Raw genomic sequence first — 23,700 nt, forward strand, 5'->3', positions numbered from 1 at the left:
GTCTTTTTTCCCGAAATCTCTCGCCTTTCGTATTCAGGAGGGGTTGTTAAAAGTCATTTTGAAATGAAAAGAGGTAGTTATTTTTTAGCAAAACGTCTGCCTACAAGTCCTATTATAGAATAGGCCCACGAATTTATATATCTGTAACTTTTAAAACAGGCCAGAGTCCATCCCGGACTGTCTAATGTACCTATCTTAGACCGTGAATGTGCCTATGACCTGAAGACACCGACATAAGAAAAATAATAATGCTGCTACGAAAACTAAAATTTTAACGGGTAGAATAAGGTGAAACTGAATAACGCCTTCAAGATAAAGGTTTGCATTTTTTATCACTCATAAATTACCTCATTAGTAAGTGAATGATCGAGGTCCCGCGAATCGCTTGTCATGCATCAATTATTTAAGAATCACATCCCATTTTTCTAAAAGGATATATGAATAATCAACTGAGTAATAACTGTCGCAGTTTTAAAAAATATGACGATTATCATTATTGTTATTATTATTTCAAACTCGACACCTCTCAGTAAACATAAAAAGAAACCATAACCTCATATTTACAACGACCTAGTTATAGGTCTAATTCCACTGCACGCAGTTACTTGACATGTGAGCCACGTCTAGATGCATAATTCATGTTTATGAGACAAGAAACAACTTTTGCTGAAAATTATGATAAAACATGCGCTGTGGATAAATGTAACACTAAGAAGTGCTAGGGCTACTGTGCTGTTGTAGTCTGCTAGTGTTACTAAAACACAGAATGTAGATATTAAAATATGGATTATTTTATAATTAATACCTATTACTCATATTAGGGCCTAACAAACCTGAAACTGGGCAAACTAGCTATTATAGCATGTGCTTAATAGCATAAACATGTAATTAAAGCATAGGCCTATGACTACTGAATGCACATTAGGTAGTAGGTTAGGCTAATTATTAGTGTTCATCAAGCAATAGCCTAGGTCTAACGAACATTTAAAGATTGGCTGAGCTAATATGAACAATCAATCACTTGTCTAGGACTAACAAACAAGGAAGGAGTAACAAAACAAATGATACATAAGATGAACGATTGCAGGGGTAAAAGAACGTATGGGTGTCAAGATAACTAATGACACATTTTCATGTCGAGACTTTTAACCTCTTTACATTTAAAAACACAGCAACGATTGAAGTCCAAATACCTTGTTATCCGGCGAAAGCCGATATAGCATTCCACAATTCAGTAGGTCGTCAAAATGAAGATTGCCTCCGACTGAACAGTACCGAACACTTTAACAATAAAAATGTTTCCACTTTATTTCTCGTGACTGCGCTTCTTGTTCGCCCATTTCAAATGTAGACGTCAGGATGAAGACTATCAAAGATATCTGGACAAACTGAATGTCTAGATAGATTACGAAAACATTTAGAGATTGTTTCCCATGTGCTAAATTCTGAAGCAACGTCGAGAGGGCGAACCACAATTCAAGTAACTGCCGTGTTCCCGAATAAGGTCAGATGGTCATTTTTATTATTTTTTCTTTCTTTTCATAAACTGCATGTGTTTGGGTGGGCCTAGGTGGGAATTCAAGTTGGAATCTACATAAGCATATTTAGATTATTCAGTAGGGTTAGAAGTAGGTTAGGCTAGGAACTTGATTGAAGCCATACAGTTTTACGTTTTTGGGTTAGGCTACCTATCGTATGTATCGATAATACTTATTCGTCATTAGCATATATACTTTCTTGTTATTCGTATTGCATTAACATTCTCAGAACATCATTGCATATAATAATAGTGACGAAATTGCAAATAATAGTTTGACAACTAACAAGTTCATTACTTATATGGGCAACACAGGTTCCTGGTTCCTAAGCGTTCACTCCACAAACACAGTTGCGGGCACACAACACTAGGAGGTGCACAACTTTATTCCCTTGTTTACTTTGCTCATTATTTAGTTTAACTTTACTTTATGTTACTTCAAACTGTTTATTTTAATTCATGTCTAATATCCTTCTCTGCAACAATAGTAACCTCGAAAAATTAATTATGTTTCTAAATTAGATATAACTCAATGTTTCTACTTTACGTTTAACCCAATCCCCTTTCCTTTCTTTTTATTTATAACTGAGGCAAGGGCGTGCTACTTAGCTATGACATCCATCGCTTTTCAGGTTGAGAGCATTCTAAATTTTGAGGGCTATATCCTTATATATTCCCCCAGTTTTCTGTCAGGGAATTTCAGTGTCTATATTTATGTGCTCATCTTTATTATTATTATTATTATTTTATTATATTATTATTATTATTATTATTATTATTATTATTATTATTATTATTATTATTATTATTATTGATTTACAAAACGTTAAAAGGATTTGTCTATACCGTTCTGTTATTCCTTGTGTTCGGCCCGAACACTGGCCAAATCTCTGGAGAATAAAATGTCATAACCAATCGTACAATCAACGTAAACGATATTAATCTTATTAGAATTTAAAACAATAAATAACCTAAAAACGACAATTTTCTCCAACTGAGTCGTCAACGCAAACTCAGGTACCGTAGACAAAATACTAGAGGAAATTAAGCAGAAATTGGAAGAGGAAAATTTCATGAATAAATCGTCATCGTTTAGCCGTTCTCTCCACTCTCCCGAAGGACAATAATTAACCTAGATTCCCTCTGCGGTTTAATTGTATTCAGTCATGTTACGTTGTGAATGTAATATGAAAAATGAGCGAAAAGTGACAAAGCATATTTTCTTTATTTGATCTCAGATTTATGAAGGAGAAAGTGTTACAAGACACATAGCAGGCATAGTACATGTAAGGTCATGCCAAAACGTTTGTGTGCTAATTGTTTGGTAGTCGGTGACCTTTTTTACTTACCCTTGTAATAATAAACTGTTCTCTAGTGAATCTTGAATCTCAGCCTTGCTTTTAAGAGTGAGGTGCCTAGGCCTATAGCGCCTTCTGCTACAAGGAGCAGAGGAGTTAACTTTTGGTACAAGGATGCTACATCCATTTCCAGGTTTTTATATGTGGTCACTGCATCGGTTACCATGCAATTCTGGTCACCCATACAACTTCTGACCAGACCCAGGGATGTTGAATTCAAACACTGATTTTTGTGATCTGATTAGACCGAAATTCACTTACAGTATCAGATATTGAGATGAGGTTGCTAGCTCCATTCCATGAAGGAATGGTGATCATTGAACTTATGTGGTTTTGACGTTTGGCATGCATAAGTGGTATCACAGCCAATCACTGACCAGACTCAAGTGTCGCTTGATAATAAGGTGTTGGTTTTTAGGATGTGGTTGCTAGCTCTATGCCCAAGATCCAACAGTTTGTCTCGGGAACTTAGAGTCTAGAGCAGATTGTAGTATTCATTGGAGGTAATTTATCCCAGCACTGACCAGACACAATGTTGCTTAACTTCGCTGGTTGCGAAATCAGCAGTTCAGTCATATGATAGACGGGGAAACATAAGAAAGTTGTCAGTGGTTACACTTCATTTTTATGATTTTCACTATTCGTAAACTCTATCATTAAAGTGTTGTTTATACTTGACAAGCCGGATTAAGATGTTCTGAAAAACAAGGACAGCAGCCGGAAAGGGCTAGAAAACTTCTCTCGAATGTGAAATTTCAAACCTTTGCTCCACAACCATATAACCGAACGCGGAGCACTAGGTAGTTGTATATTAACACCGTTTTATTATACTTCCTACAAATTCAAGCCTTAAACTTGACTTTTCACCCAACCCCCTTTCCTTTCTTTTCTTTATAACTGAGGCAAAGCCGTGCTACTTGGCTTTGATATCCATCGCTTTCCAGGTTGAGAGCTTAATTTCAGTGTCTCTATATGTGTGTCCTCATCTTTATAATTATTATTGAAAAACGCTAAATGGATTCGCCCACACCGTTCTGTTATTCCTTGTGTTCGGTCCGAACCCTGGCCACATCTCTGGAGAATAAAATGTCATAACCAATCGTACAATCGACGTAAAAGATATTAATCTTATTAGAATTTAAAACAATAAATAACCTAAAAACGGCAATTTTCTCCAACTGAGTCAACGCAAACACAGGTACCGTAGACAAAATACTAGAGGAAATTAAGCAGAAATTGGAAGAGGAAAATTTCATGAATAAATCGTCATCGTTTAGCCGTTCTCTCCACTCTCCCGAAGGACAATAATTAACCTAGATTCCCTCTGCGGTTTAATTGTATTCAGCCGTGTTACGTTGTGAATGTAATATGAAAAATGAGCGAAAAGTGACAAAGCATATTTTCTTTATTTGATCTCAGATTTATGAAGGAGAAAGTGTTACAAGACACCTAGCAGGCATAGTACATGTAAGGCCATGCCAAAACGTTCGTGTGTTAATTGTTTGGTGGTCGGTGACTTTTTTTTACTTACCCTTGTAATAATAAACTGGTCTCTAGTGAATCTTGAATCTCAGCCTTGCTTTTAAGGGTGGGGTGCCAAGGCCTATAGCCCCATCTGCTACAAGGAGCTGAGGGGTTGACTTTTGGTACAAGGATGCTACATCCATTTCCAGGTTTTAATCGGTGGTCACTGCATCGGTTGCCATGCAATTCTGGTCACCCATACAACTTCTGACCAGACCCAGGGATGTTGAATTCAAACACTGATTTTTGTGATCTGATTAGACCCAAATTCACTTACAGTATCAGATTTTGAGATGAGGTTGCTAGCTCCATTCCATGAAGGAATGGTGATCATTGAACTTTATAGCTTTGACGTTTGACATGCATAAGAGGTATCACAGCCAATCACTGACCAGACTCAAGTGTCGCTTGATGATAAGGTGTTGGTTTTTAGGATGTGGTTGCTAGCTCTATGCCCAAGATTCAACAGTTTGTCTCGGGAACTTAGAGTCTAGAGCACATTTTAGCATTCATTGGAGGTAATTTATCTCAGCACTGACCAGACACAATGTTGCTTAACTTCACTTGTTGCGAAACCAGCAGTTCAGTCATATGAGACGGGGAAACATAAGAAAGTTGTCAGTGGTTACACTTCATTTTTATGATTTTCACTATTCGCAAACGCTATCATTAAAGTGTTGTTTTTACTTGACAAGCCGGAATAAGATGTTATGAAAAACAAGGACAGCTGCCGGAAAGGGCTAGAAAACTTCCTTCGAATGTGAAATTTCAAACCTTTGCTCCACAACCTTATAACCGAACGCGGAGCACTAGGTAGTTGTAAATTAACACCGTTTTATTGTACTTACTACAAATTCAAGCCATAAATTTGAATTTCACCCAACCCCCTTTCCTTTCTTTTCTTTATGACTGAGGCAAAGCCGTGCTACTTCTTGCTTTTTGATATCCTTCATCGCTTTCCAGGTTGAGAGCTTAATTTTAGTGTCTCTATATGTATGTCCTCATCTTTATAATTATTATTGAAAAACGCTAAATGGATTCGCCCACACCGTTCTGTTATTCCTTGTGTTCGGTCCGAACCCTGGCCACATCTCTGGAGAATAAAATGTCATAACCAATCGTACAATCGACGTAAAAGATATTAATCTTATTAGAATTTAAAACAATAAATAACCTAAAAACGGCAATTTTCTCCAACTGAGTCAACGCAAACACAGGTACCGTAGACAAAATACTAGAGGAAATTAAGCAGAAATTGGAAGAGGAAAATTTCATGAATAAATCGTCATCGTTTAGCCGTTCTCTCCACTCTCCCGAAGGACAATAATTAACCTAGATTCCCTCTGCAGTTTAATTGTATTCAGTCGTGTTACGTTGTGAATGTAATATGAAAAATGAGCGAAAAGTGACAAAGCATATTTTCTTTATTTGATCTCAGATTTATGAAGGAGAAAGTGTTACAAGACACATAGCAGGCATAGTACATGTAAGGCCATGCCAAAACGTTCGTGTGTTAATTGTTTGGTGGTCGGTGACTTTTTTTACTTACCCTTGTAATAATAAACTTGTCTCTAGTGAATCTTGAATCTCAGCCTTGCTTTTAAGGGTGAGGTGCCTAGGCCTATAGTGCCATCTGCTACAAGGAGCTTAGGGGTTGACTTTTGGTACAAGGATGCTACATCCATTTCCAGGTTTTAATCGGTGGTCACTGCATCGGTTGCCATGCAATTATGGTCACCCATATAACTTCTGACCAAACCCAGGGATGTTGAATTCAAACACAGATTTTTGTGATCTGATTAGACCGAAATTCACTTACAGTATCAGATATTGAGATGAGGTTGCTAGCTCCATTCCATGAATGAATGGTGATCATTGAACTTATGTGGTTTTGACGTTTGGCATGCATAAGTGGTATCACAGCCAATCACTGACCAGATTCTAGTGTCGCTTGATACTAAGGTGTTGGTTTTTAGGATGTGGTTGCTAGCTCTATGGCCAAGATCCAACAGTTTGTCTCGGGAACTTAGAGTCTAGAGCACATTTTAGCATTCATTGGAGGTAATTTATCTCAGCACTGACCAGATACAATGTTGCTTAACTTCGCTGGTTGCGAAATCAGCAGTTCAGTCATATGATAGACGGGGAAACATAAGAAAGTTGTCAGTGGTTACACTTCATTTTTATGATTTTCACTATTCGTAAACGCTATCATTATGTTGTTTTTTACTTGACAAGCCGGAATATGATGTTATGGAAAACAAGGACAGCTGCCGGAAAGGGCTAGAAAACTTCTCTCAAATGTGAAATATCAAACCTTTGCTCCACAACCTTATAACCGAACGCGGAGCACTAGGTAGTTGTAAATTAACACCGTTTTATTGTAATTACTACAAATTCAAGCCATCAACTTCAATTTTGTTAAGTCAAATATTATATTCGGTTAAATATACTTGATGTAATTATTTCATTGCTGAGTGTTTATCTCCATTTCAAGGGCATATTCTCTCTCTCTCTCTCTCTCTCTCTCTCTCTCTCTCTCTTACATACATACTATATATATATATATATATATATATATATATATATATATATATATATATATATAATATATACATATATATATATATATGTGTGTATGTGTGTGTAACTGTCCTCTTGTGAAAGGTAAGATACAGTAACATAAGTGGTGCATCGAAACATTCGCACTTCCAAACCTTATTCTCGAAACAACCAAAGTCGCTGAAGGCCAAAATTCGCAAGAGACAACGAACGGGAATAGTAATTCGAGCGACAGCAACACAAAACACATACACACAAACGCACACGCGCAAGCACTCGCAAACAATGGAAGCGACGCAGACGGACGCACTAAGCGCATAATAGCGAATGCCAGGGAGTAGTACTAGATATTCCATGAGGAATTTGAGCGACTCGAGCGCACCAAGCGGCTTCCTTAACGAGGTGTAATGATCGTTAAGTGCCTGGAATAGGGCGAACACTTGCAGGCGAATTATCATTAAGTTTATTCAGACGTTGAGAAATGGCTCGTCGAGAAAAGAGAGAGGTATATTACAGACTGCAGGGCAACGGGGAGAAAAAGTAGGTAGTTGCATATAGTCGATTTTCACTTGGAACCGAAAGGAAAGATTTTAACAGAAATTGAAACGTTAAGAATAGTGAATAGAGTAATGTAAAGGAATGTCTGTATTATGTACATAAATAATGTGCTATATGTGAGATGTAATACGATGTGTATGTATATATAAAGTTCTGTATATAAATATATATATATATATATATATATATATATATATAATATTATATATATATATATATATATATATATATATATATATATATATACGTATATATACTATATTATATGAATTTATAATGTATATCATATGTATATATATATATATATATATATATATATATATATATATATAATATATATATAATATATTGAGAGATGGAAAGAGAGAGAGGAGTTGCGGGGGGAGGGGGGGGGGGTGGGGGCGGGGACAATATGCCCTTGAAATGGAGAGAAATTGGAAAATAACCTAATATCAGCACATTTTAAACTAACAACCTCAATGAAATACTATAAACACAGCTGTTGAGAATTTGATATAACAGATGAAGAGAAGCGATAAAGTGGTTTTGTGTATGTGTTAGCGTGTGTATTTGTATGTTGTTTGTTTACAATGTATATCTGCGCGTGTACAGATGTGTGTACTTCATGTGTTTATGAATAATTAATGACGGAGATGAATGAATGATAATTTTCATATAAAACTTCAAGCAGGTTTGAGGTTTTGGCTGTTTTGTGAACAGATTTTATTCTCTCTACTTTGTGTTTACCTTTTCTGTCCGGTATATATCTATATATATATAATATCATTATATATATAGTATATAAGTATTATATAATATATTCATATATATTTACATTTTGTGGTAAATCTATATAAATGTATATATAGTATGTATATGTTTATATATACATACACACACATATATAAATATATATATTATATATAATATTATATATATATATATATATATATATATATATATATATATATATATATATATATATATATATAAACACAGTCTCTTCGTAAATTGTCTTCGGTTCTAGGACGATAAGAATTATTTCCTTTTCATTACGGCGGAATACATAAAGTAAAAATCCATTCATCATCGAAAAATTATCACTCAGAATCATGTCAATTCAAGGTCGATTTGCGTTGATTTATGACCATGAAACGTCAGCGTTGACCTCCGTAACTGACACGTTGTATCAGATCATCTGACATTGAATCTAAAATGGAGTTTGTCGGTTTTAGCAATGAATTTTAGTCCTTTTGGCAATACAAGTTTTTTTGGTATCATGCATGACGAGCGATTGTTTTCAATTGTAAAACTGCACACTTGAACAAAAAAAAAGTTTTTCCAGCCTTCAGCAATTCTTCATAGCATATCCCTAAATAAAAATAATCTACAGGTACGCAAATCAAAGTGATGTCTTATCACAATTATAGCAAAAGAAACGAATTCGCTATGAGAGAGAGGGACCGTAAACATTCTTATACCTGTTAATGCAGTTATAGGTAAAAGATGATTTTAAAAGCGCCTCAGTGGCGTGGTTGGTTTGGTGTTTGCTTCTCACCTCGGTGGTCGCGGGTTCGATTTCCGGCCATTCCGTTGAGGAGTGAGAGATGTGTATTTCTGGTGATAGAAGTTCACTCTCGACGTGGTTCGGAAGTCACGTAAAGCCATTGGTTCCGTTGCTGAATAACCACTGGTTCCATGCAACGTAAAAACATAATACAAAAAAAACAAAAAAAATTCAAACAAGATGATTTTAAAAATATAGACAAGGAATGTGGGGAGAGAATTTGGCGAGCTGCGAACAAGATATACAGGACAGAGGAAGATGGAGAAGGCTGACTAGAAACAACGACCCCATGTAGAAATGGGAAAAGCTGAAGGCTAAGAAGGATATTTTTCAATCAAGTTCCTTCTTAATTTCATATCGTTCATCCGCTTAGAAATTCCTGTAATTATATGTTATGGCTTTTCTCAAAGCGCGTGTCGAGAGCAAAGGTTGTCTGGTGGGATTATACACGCATTCCCATAGTAGATTCACATCAACCGTGCATCTGATGTCTATAGGCCAGTCCCTTACGACGCTCTTGATTGCCTGTTGATAAGCCTATCACAGGGCTGGAAACACTCAGTCTCTCGAGATATTTCACGTAGGAAGGATGTATGTTCCACCTCTCCTGAGTTTTCATACTCCCTGTGTGAACTTTCAAGGGAGACTGAGAGTTTCCAGCCCTGTGATAGGCTTATCAACAGCCAATCAGGAGCGTCGTAAGGGACTGGCCTAGACATCAGATGCACCGGTGATGTGAATTTACTATAGCAGTGAAGTTCAATGGGACTGAGTCTTTGTGGGTCAAGCTGAAGGCTAACTTTGTGACCCGATTAGCCCCAAAGCAAAGACGTTCTGCAAAACGCCTGTCAGGGAATCAGTAATTAAGATTGCGAGTGGTATTCTCTTGGTATTCTAGATATTGGAACTTCAAGAATCCCCCCCCCCGTCGTCTCTCTCTCTCTCTCTCTCTCTCTCTCTCTCTCTCTCTCTCTCTCTCTCTCTCTCTCTCTCTCTCCACTTTTTTTCCTTGACGTCGATGCCAGTTGGAGTGTGAAGAACGTGTGTGTGATCCGATGTGACTTGAAGTCAGCCATTCTTCCTCCTGCTGCCTTTCCTCTCACAACAAAAGAAGAATCCGGGCAGAGAGAATGGTGTGAGAGGGTCCTCCAGACCTCCGACAGGAAGCCCAAGGAGTAGGAGAAGAAGGAACAGCATTGGCAGGATGGTATCAACCACCGTTTAAAAGGACTTTTAGGAATTCCAGAAAATCCTTCACTCCTTCGAGGTCTTGAGGATCGCTGAAGGGACAATGGTGATGGCAAGGGAAAGAAAGGTAGTGTTGGGGGGGGAGGGGGTTAGGGGGGACACTAGGAGGGAAAAGGAAGACGGAGTGTGCCGCCCCCATACACGCAGCCCTCCATACACACCTCGCCATTCCTTTCCATACAATGACCTCATTCTTCTCTCTTCTTCTTGTTTCTCTGGCGGCGTATGATCGCTATGCCTCCTTCCTTTCTTCTGGAGGAGTTTCTTACCTGTTCCTAAGCTTTGCCTCAAATGACCCGCGGGGGCCCCCCTTACCGTACACGGACGCTCGCCCCAGACTGGCACACGTGCACATCTGGAATGGTCCATTCCATGGGTCCTGGAATTTTGAGCGCGGAGGTATGCGGGAAGATGGTTGTGTGGTTTGCGTTGTGTTTGTGCGCGCGAGTGTATTATGTGTGCTCCGACTCGCTCAGTTATAAAGATAGCTCACGAAAGTTGTCTGTTGATATTTGGGAATGAAGTGATATTTTCGAATATCACCTATCGGTAGCTACCCACATGCCTATAGTGTTTACGGAAAAGTACATAATGCTTTTATGATGATAAATAGTTTGTAGGGTACAGGATGAGCATTGCCGTCTTAACTAGTTACCAAAACTGCTCTCAGCTAAAAAAAAAAAAAAAAAAGCCATTAAGATTCATAGACAGAGGATAACGCCACGCATATCAAGCACTGTATTTTCATACATTAATAACAATGAACATTAACGAAGAAAAGAGACGTGCAGTTCATCAAAACCCTCTTGTAATTTTTTGTTATTAGCCCGCAGTATATAATCCGTGACTAGGGTCATCTTACATAATTTGGGTGCTTCAAGAAAAAAAAAAGTATTCAAAAATGATAACGAGTTCCGCGGAAGAATTCAAGATATCGGAAAAGTAAGGAAAAAAAAAAACTACCTGGTTCTTAGCCACCCGAATTGTCTAGAGGTCTTTTTCAGTTTTCTGTAAAAGAAAACTTGAGATGGCTATTTGTCTGTCCGTCTGGATTTTTTCTGTCGGCCCTCAGATCTTAAAAACTACTGAGGCTAGAGGGCTGCAAATTGATATTTAGGTGATCCACCCTCCAATCATCAAACATTCCAAATCACAGCCCTCTAGCCTCAGTAGGTTTTATTCTATTTAAGGTTGAAGTTTGTCATGATAGTGCACAGGGCACTACCGGGCCTTGGTTGAAAGTTTCATGGGCCGCGGCTGATGAGATGGAATTCATGTTTAGCTCTAAAGACCCTGCTCATTAGTTCCACATTGCCATGAGCCGAAGAGCCATGTTGATCAGTAAAGACTGAGCCAAGCAGGTCTCTAAGATTAACGTTCCTCAGAAAACAGCTTTCAGAATGCAGAAAAAAATATAGGTTGAGATGGCAGAGCCAGCACACCATGCAAGTAATAATAATAATAAAAAAACTATCCAGGAATTGTAATAATGACAAAACCGGGCCCCTTCGGCCCATAACTGAAACCCCTTTCATTCCTTTTACTGTACCTTCGTTTGCATTCTCTTCCATCTTCCCTTCACCCTCTCCTAACAATTGTTTTGGGGTTTTCCTCCTGTTACACTTTTAAAACCTTACTACTATCAATTTTCCTTTCAGCACTGAATGACCTCTTAGCTCCCAGCTTTTGGCATTTGGCTAAATTTCTATATTACATTACATCCCATTACAATAATGAGCGCCTCAGTAACGTGGTCGGTATGGTGTTGGCGTAAAACCTCGGTGGCCGCGAGATCGATTCTCGGACATTCCATAGAGGTATGAGCGATGTGTATTTCTGGTGATAGAAGTTCACTCTCGACTTGGTTCGGAAGTCACGTGAAGTCGTTGGTCCCGATGCAACGTAAAAACACCATACAAACAAGCATTAAAGGAAAAAGCCACGTCGGACTTACAATCACGAAGGGAGGACAGAGATGAAGTATTTGAAATATGAAAGTAGGATACCTCAGAATGCGTTTTCTGGCTATTTTCATGGCACAACGATTTTCCCTTTGTAGAGGCCTGAAATGGCCGTAATAGGAAGCAAATTAGTCTGACAATTATTTATTCTCCTATATTTCAGTATTAGGAATTGAATTCGGAGACTCTACACCGTAGAGTTTATACCCACGACCCTAAACATAGACAGCCTTGAATCTGTTTCTCGGAGTTTCGAAGTGAGAAGTGACTGATGATTTTCTATAGGAAAGAAGAAGAAATATTACGAACCTGGCAAATCACAGAGAGAAACCATAAAGGAAATTTTTCGTCAATTTCATCAATCTGCAGGAAAAGTATTATACATTGATTTTGTTGATGATTATTTGCACTATATGGTCATTATGCTTTTAAATGACTGGCTTGTAGCACAAATTTACGATGAATCCATCTTACTTTGTAACTGTTGTACAATCTGCGTAAGGTTAACGAAGACCTATGGTCTGATAATTAAGGTTTGCTCCCGTAACAAGTGGGTTTATATGATAAAAGAAAAATCCGGCGGAAATCCCTGGGATTGTATTAATTTAAATAGATTTTTCCATTGATAGCATTCAAATATATTCAGTCGGTTAACTGTTGTGGATTGTCAGTGTCTCGAATGAGGATATGCACCGTTTTTATTATTCTTATCATTTTTTTTCTATCTCAGTTATCCAATTTGACTGGGTGGTATTTATTCCGGGTTGCATCATACCTCCTTAGAAGTCCATCACTTTTCTCACTATGTGCGCGGTTTCTAATAGCACGCTCGTCTGCACGAGTCTTGGAGCTACTTCGGGGTCTAGTTTTTCAAGGTTCCTTTTCGGGGATCTTGGGATCGTGCCTAGTGTTCCTATGGTTGTGGGAACAATTTCCACTGGCATCTCTCATGTCCTTCTTATTTGTATTTTCAGGTCTTGATACTTATCAATTTTTTCTCTTACTTTTTGATATACTTATTATTATTATTATTATTATTATTATTATTATTATTATTATTATTATTATTAAAATTCAAAACGTCATCACCTTGTAATGCGGGACCCCGTAAAAAAAAAACACTGAACAGAAATTAAACAGCAACGAATGAAGGTAAAACTACTGTTATTTGTATCGTTTTAACAAAAAATTTGAGTAGTAAAATAGTTCACCACTTTCCAAATGTCCAATTAATCCCCGAAAGGTATGTTTTAGAATATACCAACTTTGAAAAAGACATAGTAAAAAGAATAAACATTGTTTTTTTCATAAACTGTTCATGTTTGTATAACCAAACGAAATAGGAATTAAAACAACTAAACATTTTACATTTTAAACAGCAGCAAAGCATACTTGTGTTGCTTCTGCACGCAAGCACAGACACATATAAATACAAGCTAAATCCATACGTACAATCAGGCAATTATATTTATGTATAGGAATTCCACACGCTCGCGCGCGCACACAATTTCAAGGACAGAAAATGTGGAGAATTGAACTGACACATATTTCCAGCGAGAGACCACACATCATAGATTGTGACAACAAGAGAGAGAGAGAGAGAGAGAGGGAGAGAGAGAGACCTTGGATTAAGAAAACAAACAATTTTCTTTCGACAATAAGTGTTTCTCTCTCTCTCTCTCTCTCTCTCTCTCTCTCTCTCTCAGCAGCCGTCTCCTGCCATACCTCTCTATTTCTCTCTCTCTGTAAATTATATATATATTTGTATATATATATACATATATATATATATATATATATATATATATATATATTATGTATATATATAATATAGGACTTTTCTCTTAATACTTATATTACATGTGGCTTTTAAAAGCGTTAGCAAATCGGCTATGGTTAAGAGTTCACAACATGTTGTCGTTGTACTTACATAGTTTCAGTGAAGGACATCAGTGTATAACATACCTATAATTGTAATACAACCCAGGAAATCCCATTTCTCCATCTTCAAATTTAACATTCGAAATATGAAATACCTTCGATTTCAATCTGCTTGTATAATCCTACTCGTGTTAATTTAACTTTAAACCCTGTCCTCCTATCAACAAAAGCAGCCTCTTTCACCAGTATCCATAATTTCATATTACTCTCTCGACTCGAACTGAGCACTCCATCATTCGCGGACAAGAGCAATTCCACTTTACTCCGTCCAAGCCATTTTTGTCTCACGAAGTTGCAACTGTATCATCCACACCCTCGTAGTGGTCGCATTAAAAAAAAATGCGACCTTTCCTTAGGACTCTTCTTTACATAAACAAGTAAAAAATGCGCCGGAGTTTCTTCGGCGCAATAGAGTTTTCTGTAAAGCGTATAATGCTGTATGAAACTGCCAACCACGGCTTGGTGGTGGTCCTCGTTGTAGACGCACGATTATGACTAACTTTAACCTTAAATCACATCAAAACTACTGAGGCTAGAGGGCTGCAATTTGGAATGTTTGATGATTGGAGGGTGGATGATCGACATACCAATTTGTAGCCCTCTAGCCTTAGTAGTTTTTAAGATCTGCGGACGGACAGACAAATAGCCATCGCTATTCAGAGATTAAGTACAGTTCTAATCTTTTATTAAACAACTCTGTCTTCCCTTTCGTACTTAACGAAAAAAATTTATCTAGATGGAAGCTTCTTCTTTACATTTAAGATAGAATAAAATCATAGATAAGTAACTTATTTGATTATATCTTTCATTCCATAATCATTACACGTGAAGCTTTACTTAGCAGGACTTCAATGTCAGCAACTTACAGTGGCATTCCGACGGCAATGATAAATATACTGCAAGAGTGGCAGTGCTGAATGCATCGTGTAATAACGTCCAAAGTGCATAGTGCATCAACATCTTTCCCTCGAATAAGTAGGAGCCCAAACGAAAGAGAATGTTCGCCTAATTTTTCTGGAAATAGAGGCCCTGTCCCATAGACCTGAAAAGAAACTTCTCCCTCCCTCCCCCATTTCCCTTCTCCTCCTCCTCCCGGGCCGCGTTCTTTCTTCGGCCATTGTTATAAAACTTTTCTCATGATGGCCGGAGCATTCTTGACTGCCGAAAATCACATCCAACTCGACACATTGGTCACGGTGGAGTAAATGCGACTCCAGTCCTTCCGTCCTCTGGGCGTAAGGACGAAGCTTGGCGACATTGGATGTGGCGGGTAACCTCGAGTTTTTGAGTTCCCTCCCGCAGGTGACATCATCCCGAAAGGAAAAGAAGACCCGCACTTAAGAGGGAAAAGGAGAAAGAGAGGGAGGGAGGAGGGGCAGGGAGAGGGAGTGTTAAGAGAGGGCTGGGTGTCCACAACGAAGAATTCCATCGGAAATGAAGAGGAGGCGGAATGAACTGAAGATGGTAAAGGTAATAAAAAGAGCGAGACTGACCCCATGGTGTGGCCATCGATGAAGACTGAGATCTACTTCTTCTTCTTCTTCTTCTTACGATCCTCGACAAGAAACGAAGTCTCCCAAGACCTTCCGGGGTGTTGCACGGATGGAATTCTCTCCCTCATTCTTCTCCCACTGAAGGACGCCTTCTCCTTTCCTTAGGCCTAAATGTTTTGTTTCCTTTTTCCTTGCGACAGAGAAGCGTCTCTCTCTTTCTCTCTCTCTCTTTCTCTCGGTACCCCTCTCGCCCTCTCGGCCTTTCCATGGCCGCTGTCTGCATCCCTCATCCCTCGTCGGCCCTTCAAACAACCTACATCTTTTCTTTTGTATTTCTCATATGACCTGTATATCTTTATCAGTCGAGTATCTCTCTCTCTCTCTCTCTCTCTCTCTCTCTCTCTCTCTCTCTGTTTAATTCAACCTTATTACGCCTCAATGATTAAACTTTTTCCCCAAATCACACCCAACAGCCAAACTGTTACAAGGCTTACTTCACTCATCAATTACATTAACAATACTAGGGACATTGTCCTGCTACTATCAATATTACTGTTTAATTTTGGAAAATGACACGTTTATGTAGCTTCAAAACCGTTGCTCCGATTTTATTCAAATTGTAGGCTACCCTAGTAGCGAAAAAGCAGAGCATGTGGCAAAATTACGTGACCTGGTCACACGCACATATTTATATATATACTTAAAAAGCACAGTAGATGCATATATATATATATATATATATATATATATATATATATATATATATATATATCTATATATACGTTTTATTATGATGTGTGAGTTTGGGCTATATACATATGGTTCACGTGACCAAGATCACGTAATTTTTTGCAAAGGAGTTCATCTTGCTACATGATCTGGTTTTTTCCCTACTAGGGTAGCCTAAGCGTGAAATTTGAATATATGTATATATATATATATATATATATATATATATATATATATATATATATATATATATATATATATATATATTGTGTGTATAAAAACAGACCAATAGTCCTTTTCAGAACAAATTCTCTCCAACAGCTTACTGGATATTCATGGTGATAAAATGAACTATTCATATTCGATCTCTCACACACATCACAGCTTTTTCAGTAAAATATTAACAAATCTCTAGAAACCAGCTGATGACATTAGGAAATGAAATCCTTCTGTGATACCATAAAAGACAGATGACGTCAGCACAACGTGACACGGCAGCCATATTGTATCGTTTTTTAAAAACCCGGAAAGATCTCCTTCCTCAAAAAACGGCCGATTTATATTTGGCCAGATTCTGAATATTCCATCTACATAATCCTGCAAGTAAAAGATGTTAATCTGACGTCAATTTGTATTCAGATTAAGCGGTGGCGATATCATGGTATTGGGTCACATGACTCAAAGATTTTGGATTTTAATCTGAATATGTCATAGCGACCAAAAAGTTCATTTAATTTGACTGTAAGGTACCCCCCACCCCCATCTCCCAATGGTCCCCTGATAATGTTACCAAAACTATTTTGAGGCCGCGAATTTTGCAAAAATCCCGAAAAGAAATTGCACGTGGAATATTCTGAATATCAAAGAATAAAATTTACAGTTTCCTGCACTTAAGATTGTCCATTTTTATGTGTCACTTCAAAGGTTTGTATACCTTCTCTAAAACGGTGGATTAGATAATATGTATAAATGGATCTTTTACTGGGAAATCAGCGTCACTTCGAAGCCTTCGACCATCTTCAAAACGGTGGATTAGATAATATGTAAATGAATCTTTTACTGAGGAATCATAAAACCACAAAGCAGAGTTGTTTGTGCCATTCGACTAAGCCTTCATCAATCCGTGTGGAGCTGAAAGGAATATCGGAGACTGAACTGAAATTACTCTTTTGAAGAATTCACAAAAGTGAAGTGTATCAGATGACTAAAATTGATTTCTAAATATTTGACCGAAGATTTAAAGCTGTTATGGTGTTCAAGATGTTTAATAGATTTCACAGATAATTATACTGATATCTGATTAATGATAATAATAATAGTAGGGCTTATGGCAGTCAGCAATAATGGTAATTGTAAAATATTGTTACTGGATAAAAAATTTATTCTTTAGAGGAAAATTGCAGATTTGTTAGATTTTAGCGTTAAAATTCTGGGACAAGATTTTCGTTTCAAAAGTTTCATTAAGAGTACGTTGCAACTGTAATATTATGACTGTCGTAATTATTATTATTATTTTTTTATGGGAGGGGGGGGGGGGGTTGCCCTTATCACAGCCCTCCGATTCGACTGGGTGTATTTATAGTGTGGGGTTCCGGGTTGCATCCTGCCTCCTTAGGAGTCCATCACTTTTCTTATATGTGCGCTGTTTCCAGGAGCACACTCTTTTGCATTAGTCTTGGAGCTACTTCAGCCTCTAGTTTTTCCAGATTCCTTTTCTGGGATCTTGGGATCGTGCCTAGTGTTCCTATGAATATGGGTACAATTTCCACTGGCATATCCCATATCCTTATTATTATTATTATTATTATTATTATTATTATTATTATTATTATTATTATTATTATTATTATTATTATTATTATTATTATTATTATTATTCAAGTAATAATTACGTCCACAATTAACTTGATCAATTTTAAACAGACTACGAGCATAACCAAGATAAGCAAACGCGATGAATATGTTTACGTCACCATTTAAGTAAATAAAAAAGTAAAAAACAAAAAATTAATGGCTTCAATCCTCCTCGATTATAAGTTGTCAGGCCTTCAGCGGACGATTTTTAATGAGGTCAGTGAGATGCGTGACACATTCTGAAGGGAACTGGATCACACCAAAGATTTATTCGATGAAAATCTTTACATCACATTTTCCTTTATTTCATTTTATTTATTTATATATTTATTTAATTTTTTTTTCTTCATCCGGAAGGCGATGTCGGGGATGCTGCCCTGACTTCCTGACACCCACGGACGTCGCTTGACATTCTGGGCATCTGCTAAGGAATTGATGAAATTATTTACTGTCGGAAGGCTGTGACGTCACTGGTATGTCTACGCTTTCTTTGATATTTATTTGAATTGGTAGAAATCTAATGATGTTTCTTTGCAATGCCACCGTTTTCTATTCAGCAATTTTGATCGTTTCTACAAGCGTGAAACCATTCTCCCTTACGTATAATTTGTTGGATTATAACCATTTGCTACTTACACGAGATCATGTTATTTCGTATCACCTTTGGCATTAGTAGAAATGACAATAATAATATAAGAATATTGTGGTCTCATGTAGATAGAAATGGTTATAATTCAACATGGAAGGCGAGTGGTTTCATATTCGCAGAAACTATCAAAATGGCTACATAGACGGCGGTTCCAAATAATTTTTCTTATACAAAAATCATGAAATATACCTCCTGTGTGTTATGTATTCAATGGCATCATTCATCTGCCATTGTTTACATCTCATTTTCTTGCGTTTGCAGTGGGATTTCATTTACTTTTGTTTCATGCCTATAAAAGTATTTTTCAGTGCTTCTTAAATATATTTTCCCTCTCTCTCTCTCTCTCTCTCTCTCTCTCTCTCTCTCTCTCTCTCTCTCCTCTCTCTCTCTCTCTCGTCAATGCCCAGGACCAATATTTTCTACTTTGTCTCTTTAGTTTCCAATTTTCTTTTATAACTAAAGCCTCCCTTCCCATTTTTTTCTTACACATTGCGATAGACTCATTTTAGCTGTACCTCTAAAGAGTGGCATCCCCTTCTACCACGAAGGGATTAGTCCCTGTATCTGTACCATTAAGGGATTCTATTTCACGTGTTCATATGAATATTAAATGAACCTTGACCATTTGATTTATGTCAATTCATTTTCTACCCAAATTGTCCCTTCGTTTCCAGGTCAAATGGTTCCCATGCTCCCTTTCTTCTTCTGCCAATTACGTTGTGAATTTCTGCGCCTAGAAGCTCTTCCTCCTATACATGGTTAATGCCAAGCTCTCCTCGTGTATGGCCTGAGCCAATGCCTTGGAAAAGGCGGCCGTTCATTCTCTTATTTACTGCGACAGTTAATCTTCTTAGCTATTACGGGCTGCTCCAGGAGCAAGAGCCCGTGCCAGCAAAGGGCTGGCTTAATCTTAAACAACAACAACAACAACAACAATCTTCTATTCTCTTTCATTACCTGCTAGGAAGTAACAGACACCGTTTATTCAGAGCCACACGCATCTTGCAAATCCTCGCGATCACATTCGCGTCGACGTCGCGAAGGGTAAATATAATAATATGCATTTGGATCACGTGCCTTCTTACCTCAGACTTGTAACTCTGAGCACATCACGTATCGCGAAGGTTCCGCTGTTCCGTCTCCATTTGAGAGGTTCTGGTCTCATTTTGCATAAGCGGATTCCTTACCTACTTCATGAAAGGGGCATCACGATGTTGTTTTGTCATTGGCTACGTCGTAAAGACATCTCGTGGTAGACTAAGTGTATGGTAATGGCAGGACAAGGGTCATTACGAAGGATTGGAGGATCACTGCCGTACTTGTTTCCGAAGAGTAAGGGTAGTTCTGATGTTAGTAATACTTATCCGATACTGGGTGTAAGTGTAAAGGAAAATTAGATGGCTAATAAAATGAATTTGAGTAATAAATGTTGAAAGAGTAAACAATGCGGAGATGCGACAGAATTGGGCAATAAATAAATGAAAAAATAATAATAAACACGGAGTTTAAAGGTATTTTGGTTGTATGGATATTATAGACAAAACTAAAGAAACAGATGCAAGACTAGAAAGTCTTGGAAGAAACGAAGATAAAGAGAGCAAAAGAGGGCTGCAATGAGATTTGTAATGTGTGGGAATGAGACGGTCATAGACTGTTGGGAAGGAAACGCAGCTGTCTGCAAGCCAAAGGGGAACATCTTGCATAATTAGCACCGTATTAGACGAATCTAATATCAACGAAAGTTGTCTGTCTGTGTTCTCTATTTTTTTTTCTGTAGGTGCCAAGTATCATAAGGAACAATATAACTGTAGTTTTCCAGTTAAAATAATCCCCGTTTTTATCATTACAAACTGGAACAGGAACACAAAATTTTTACATCCTTCTCTTGTACCGCTGAAGAATTCTTTTTATACGTCCCCAATTGCCATGTCAGCTTTTGAAAATATGTTGATAATTGCATCTAAAACATTCAGACAAACTCGACTTCTTTCATCACCTTTGTGTTTGGGGTTCTCTTTACGTATAGGCAGCTTGGCTTTTGGCCTAAATTTTATATTCCGTTCCATTCTTTACGTACACTACAGTTCAGTTCAGTTGGCAGGCCGAGGACTTTCCTTTTCAGTTTACTGTTTACTGTATCTTCTCTTTATTCTGGGGTCCTATTCCACTAGAGGCGCTCTGCGCGGCCCGAAAACTTAATCTTCATATACTTACTGCAGATACAGTCTGAGATTTTATAAGGCGTACTCCTTATTGATTGTCAAATCCACACCGCCATAGCACTTGCAAAATAGAAAAATCTGTATTTTTTTAATAACTTGATATTTTCAGTCCTCCTGATATCAAGTGAGAGCTTATTTTTACAAATCTGGAGCGGCAACAGCATCTCCTCTCTGTCACTTCTGAAGTTTCTTTTCTCTTCAACACCAGATAGGCTGGTTCAATTTTCCTATCATCACCACATTTCACCAGGAGATGGACTAAGTCTTAGATTTCTGTATCACGTAGCCTATTTCCTACCTCTCCCCTTTCATGTCTATATTTTGTCATTTAGCCTTAGACCAGCGGTTCCCATTTACTTTTGGTCATTACCCCACTTTTTCCAAAATCCTGGCTAGTAACAAGCTCGTTACCCCCACTCCATATCTATTATTTTGTACATGAATAATGTAAAACAAACTCTTAGTTGATTGAACCTTCCGTTTTATTCAATTATTGAAACAAATATATCAAGAAGTACTATTACTTCTGTTGAAAAAAATGCATACATATAATAAGGTTGAAAATAAATGGAGAGAATATATAATTAAAATAATGTTCATCAGGGGTGAAAAATGACAAATAAATTAATAAATACTTCTCCTGGAAATAAATAAAATAATTTCATGTCAATACAGTAATCACATCTTCAGTTGAAAATAAGGAAAAAATATAAATATGTACTTAAAAAAAAATCTTCAGTAGTGTGAAAAATGACACCTTCGGTTTGAGATCATTTCAGTAGTGCGAGGAGATAGTTTTGCAAGGGCACATCTGATGTCATTTTCTGGGTTCAATCTATTTCTCTCTTTGCTTCGGATGGTCAAAAGAGCTGAAAAGCCGGCCTCACACATGTAAGTTGAACCAAATGGTAAAAGCATTTTAACTGCTTCTAAACTTGCCAGAGGGAACTCTTTGTTACGGCTAATCCAAAATGAAGATAATTTCATGGAGTTAAATTCCATTTGTATGAGGTTGCTTGCTTTTATTTCAAGTATTTCTTCTGCGAGTCCATTTGGTTCTTCTGGCAAATGTTCAGTGTTACATGTGGGAATGGATTATATATATACGTACATATATATATAATATATATATACAATATATATACTATATATATGTATATATACCCATATATATATATGGATATATATATATATATATATATATATATATATATATATATATATATACCTATACATATACATATATATATATAGTATATATATATATATATATATATATATATATATATACGTAAATATGTATATATTTATGTGTGTATATATATATGCATATATAATATATATATATATATATATATATATATATATATATATATATATATATATATATATATATATATATATATATATATTACAGCACCTTAGAAAATGAAAACTGTCATTACCCCCCTCAAATGCAAAATTACCCCCAGTGGGGTAATTTACCCCTATTTGGGAACCGCTGCCTTAGGTATATATTTCTAATCTTTTCTTTACTTTTATCTCGCTTTGCCATCTTGTACTATATATTTCTCCAACCTTATCCTTAATCTTCTCTCTCTCTCTCTCTCTCTCTCTCTCTCTCTCTCTCTCTCTCTCTCTCTCTCTCTCTCTCTCTCTCTTATCTACAGGTTCTTTCGTTTAATCCAATGTCTCTCAATCATCTCTAAGCCTCCCACATCTACCTGTTGGTGTTATGCATTTTTTATACATAAAAAACTGATAGCATCAGGAATCCGCCGCCTATCACGATTATCCGATTTTTATTTTCGTCGTTATTTACTGTTATATTATTTTTAGTTTATATTTTCAGTTATCAACATGAATAGTTTGTTTACATATTTATATATGGAATTGACAGTTGGTATTTAGCCTTTACTACTTTTTATTTTCGATCTGTTTACGTTTTTTTAATAAGTAGTACCTACATGCTTCTTTTTCTTTTAGTTCTTTCTCATAATTTACCGTTTCTCGAAGTCACATTATTCGCCAAGTAGTGTCGACATGTGTGCCTTGCAACGGCTCTCATATATCTAAATGAAAGAAGAAGAAGGAAAACTTTTGTTTACACACTTGGAACCAATGTATACTTTACATTGTACTGAGATCAAGCTTTTGATTTCACATGAAGCAATACGCAAACAACAGCGTATAATTAAACATCATTGAGACTGTGTTGTTCTATTCTTGGTAAGAACTTCATTTTCGATTAATGTAACGAAGTTATTTTGGATATATTCCATATTTTCCGAAATATTGCTGGATATCTCTCATGTGACACTTTTCTAGACGTATGTTCAAGACAAAGTTGCAGCCTAACCTAATTGGAGAACCCCGCGTTGTTTCGGTTGCTGTAGGCCTGCCGTAAGCCATAGGAAGGATTGGGTTGTACCATGTAATTAGTGTTGCTACTCTGTTCTGTATGTGCAATTTGCTAAGATTTACTTTCAATTTCCAC

General features: G+C 37.0%; 1 protein-coding gene across 5 annotated transcripts in view; it reads left to right on the forward strand.

Annotated features, from left to right (window-relative positions):
* Window positions 1-1,306: 1,306 nt before the first annotated feature.
* LOC135207492 (tRNA (guanine-N(7)-)-methyltransferase non-catalytic subunit wdr4-like) overlaps window positions 1,307-23,700 on the forward strand; it is a 46,563-nt gene continuing 24,169 nt past the window's right edge. Inside the window, exons 1-2 of one of the 5 annotated variants that reach the window (XM_064239297.1) lie at window positions 1,307-1,504; window positions 18,690-18,805. The gene's annotated coding sequence lies outside the window, so the exon portion shown is untranslated. Of the gene's footprint in view, window positions 1,505-18,689; window positions 18,806-23,275; window positions 23,433-23,492; window positions 23,638-23,700 lie in introns of those variants that run through there. The other 4 variants (XM_064239300.1, XM_064239296.1, XM_064239295.1 and 1 more) reach the window with 4 other exon arrangements.

The sequence above is a fragment of the Macrobrachium nipponense genome, chromosome 32 (assembly GCF_015104395.2).
Source record: "Macrobrachium nipponense isolate FS-2020 chromosome 32, ASM1510439v2, whole genome shotgun sequence".
In the NCBI taxonomy this organism is placed as follows: Eukaryota; Metazoa; Arthropoda; class Malacostraca; order Decapoda; family Palaemonidae; genus Macrobrachium; species Macrobrachium nipponense.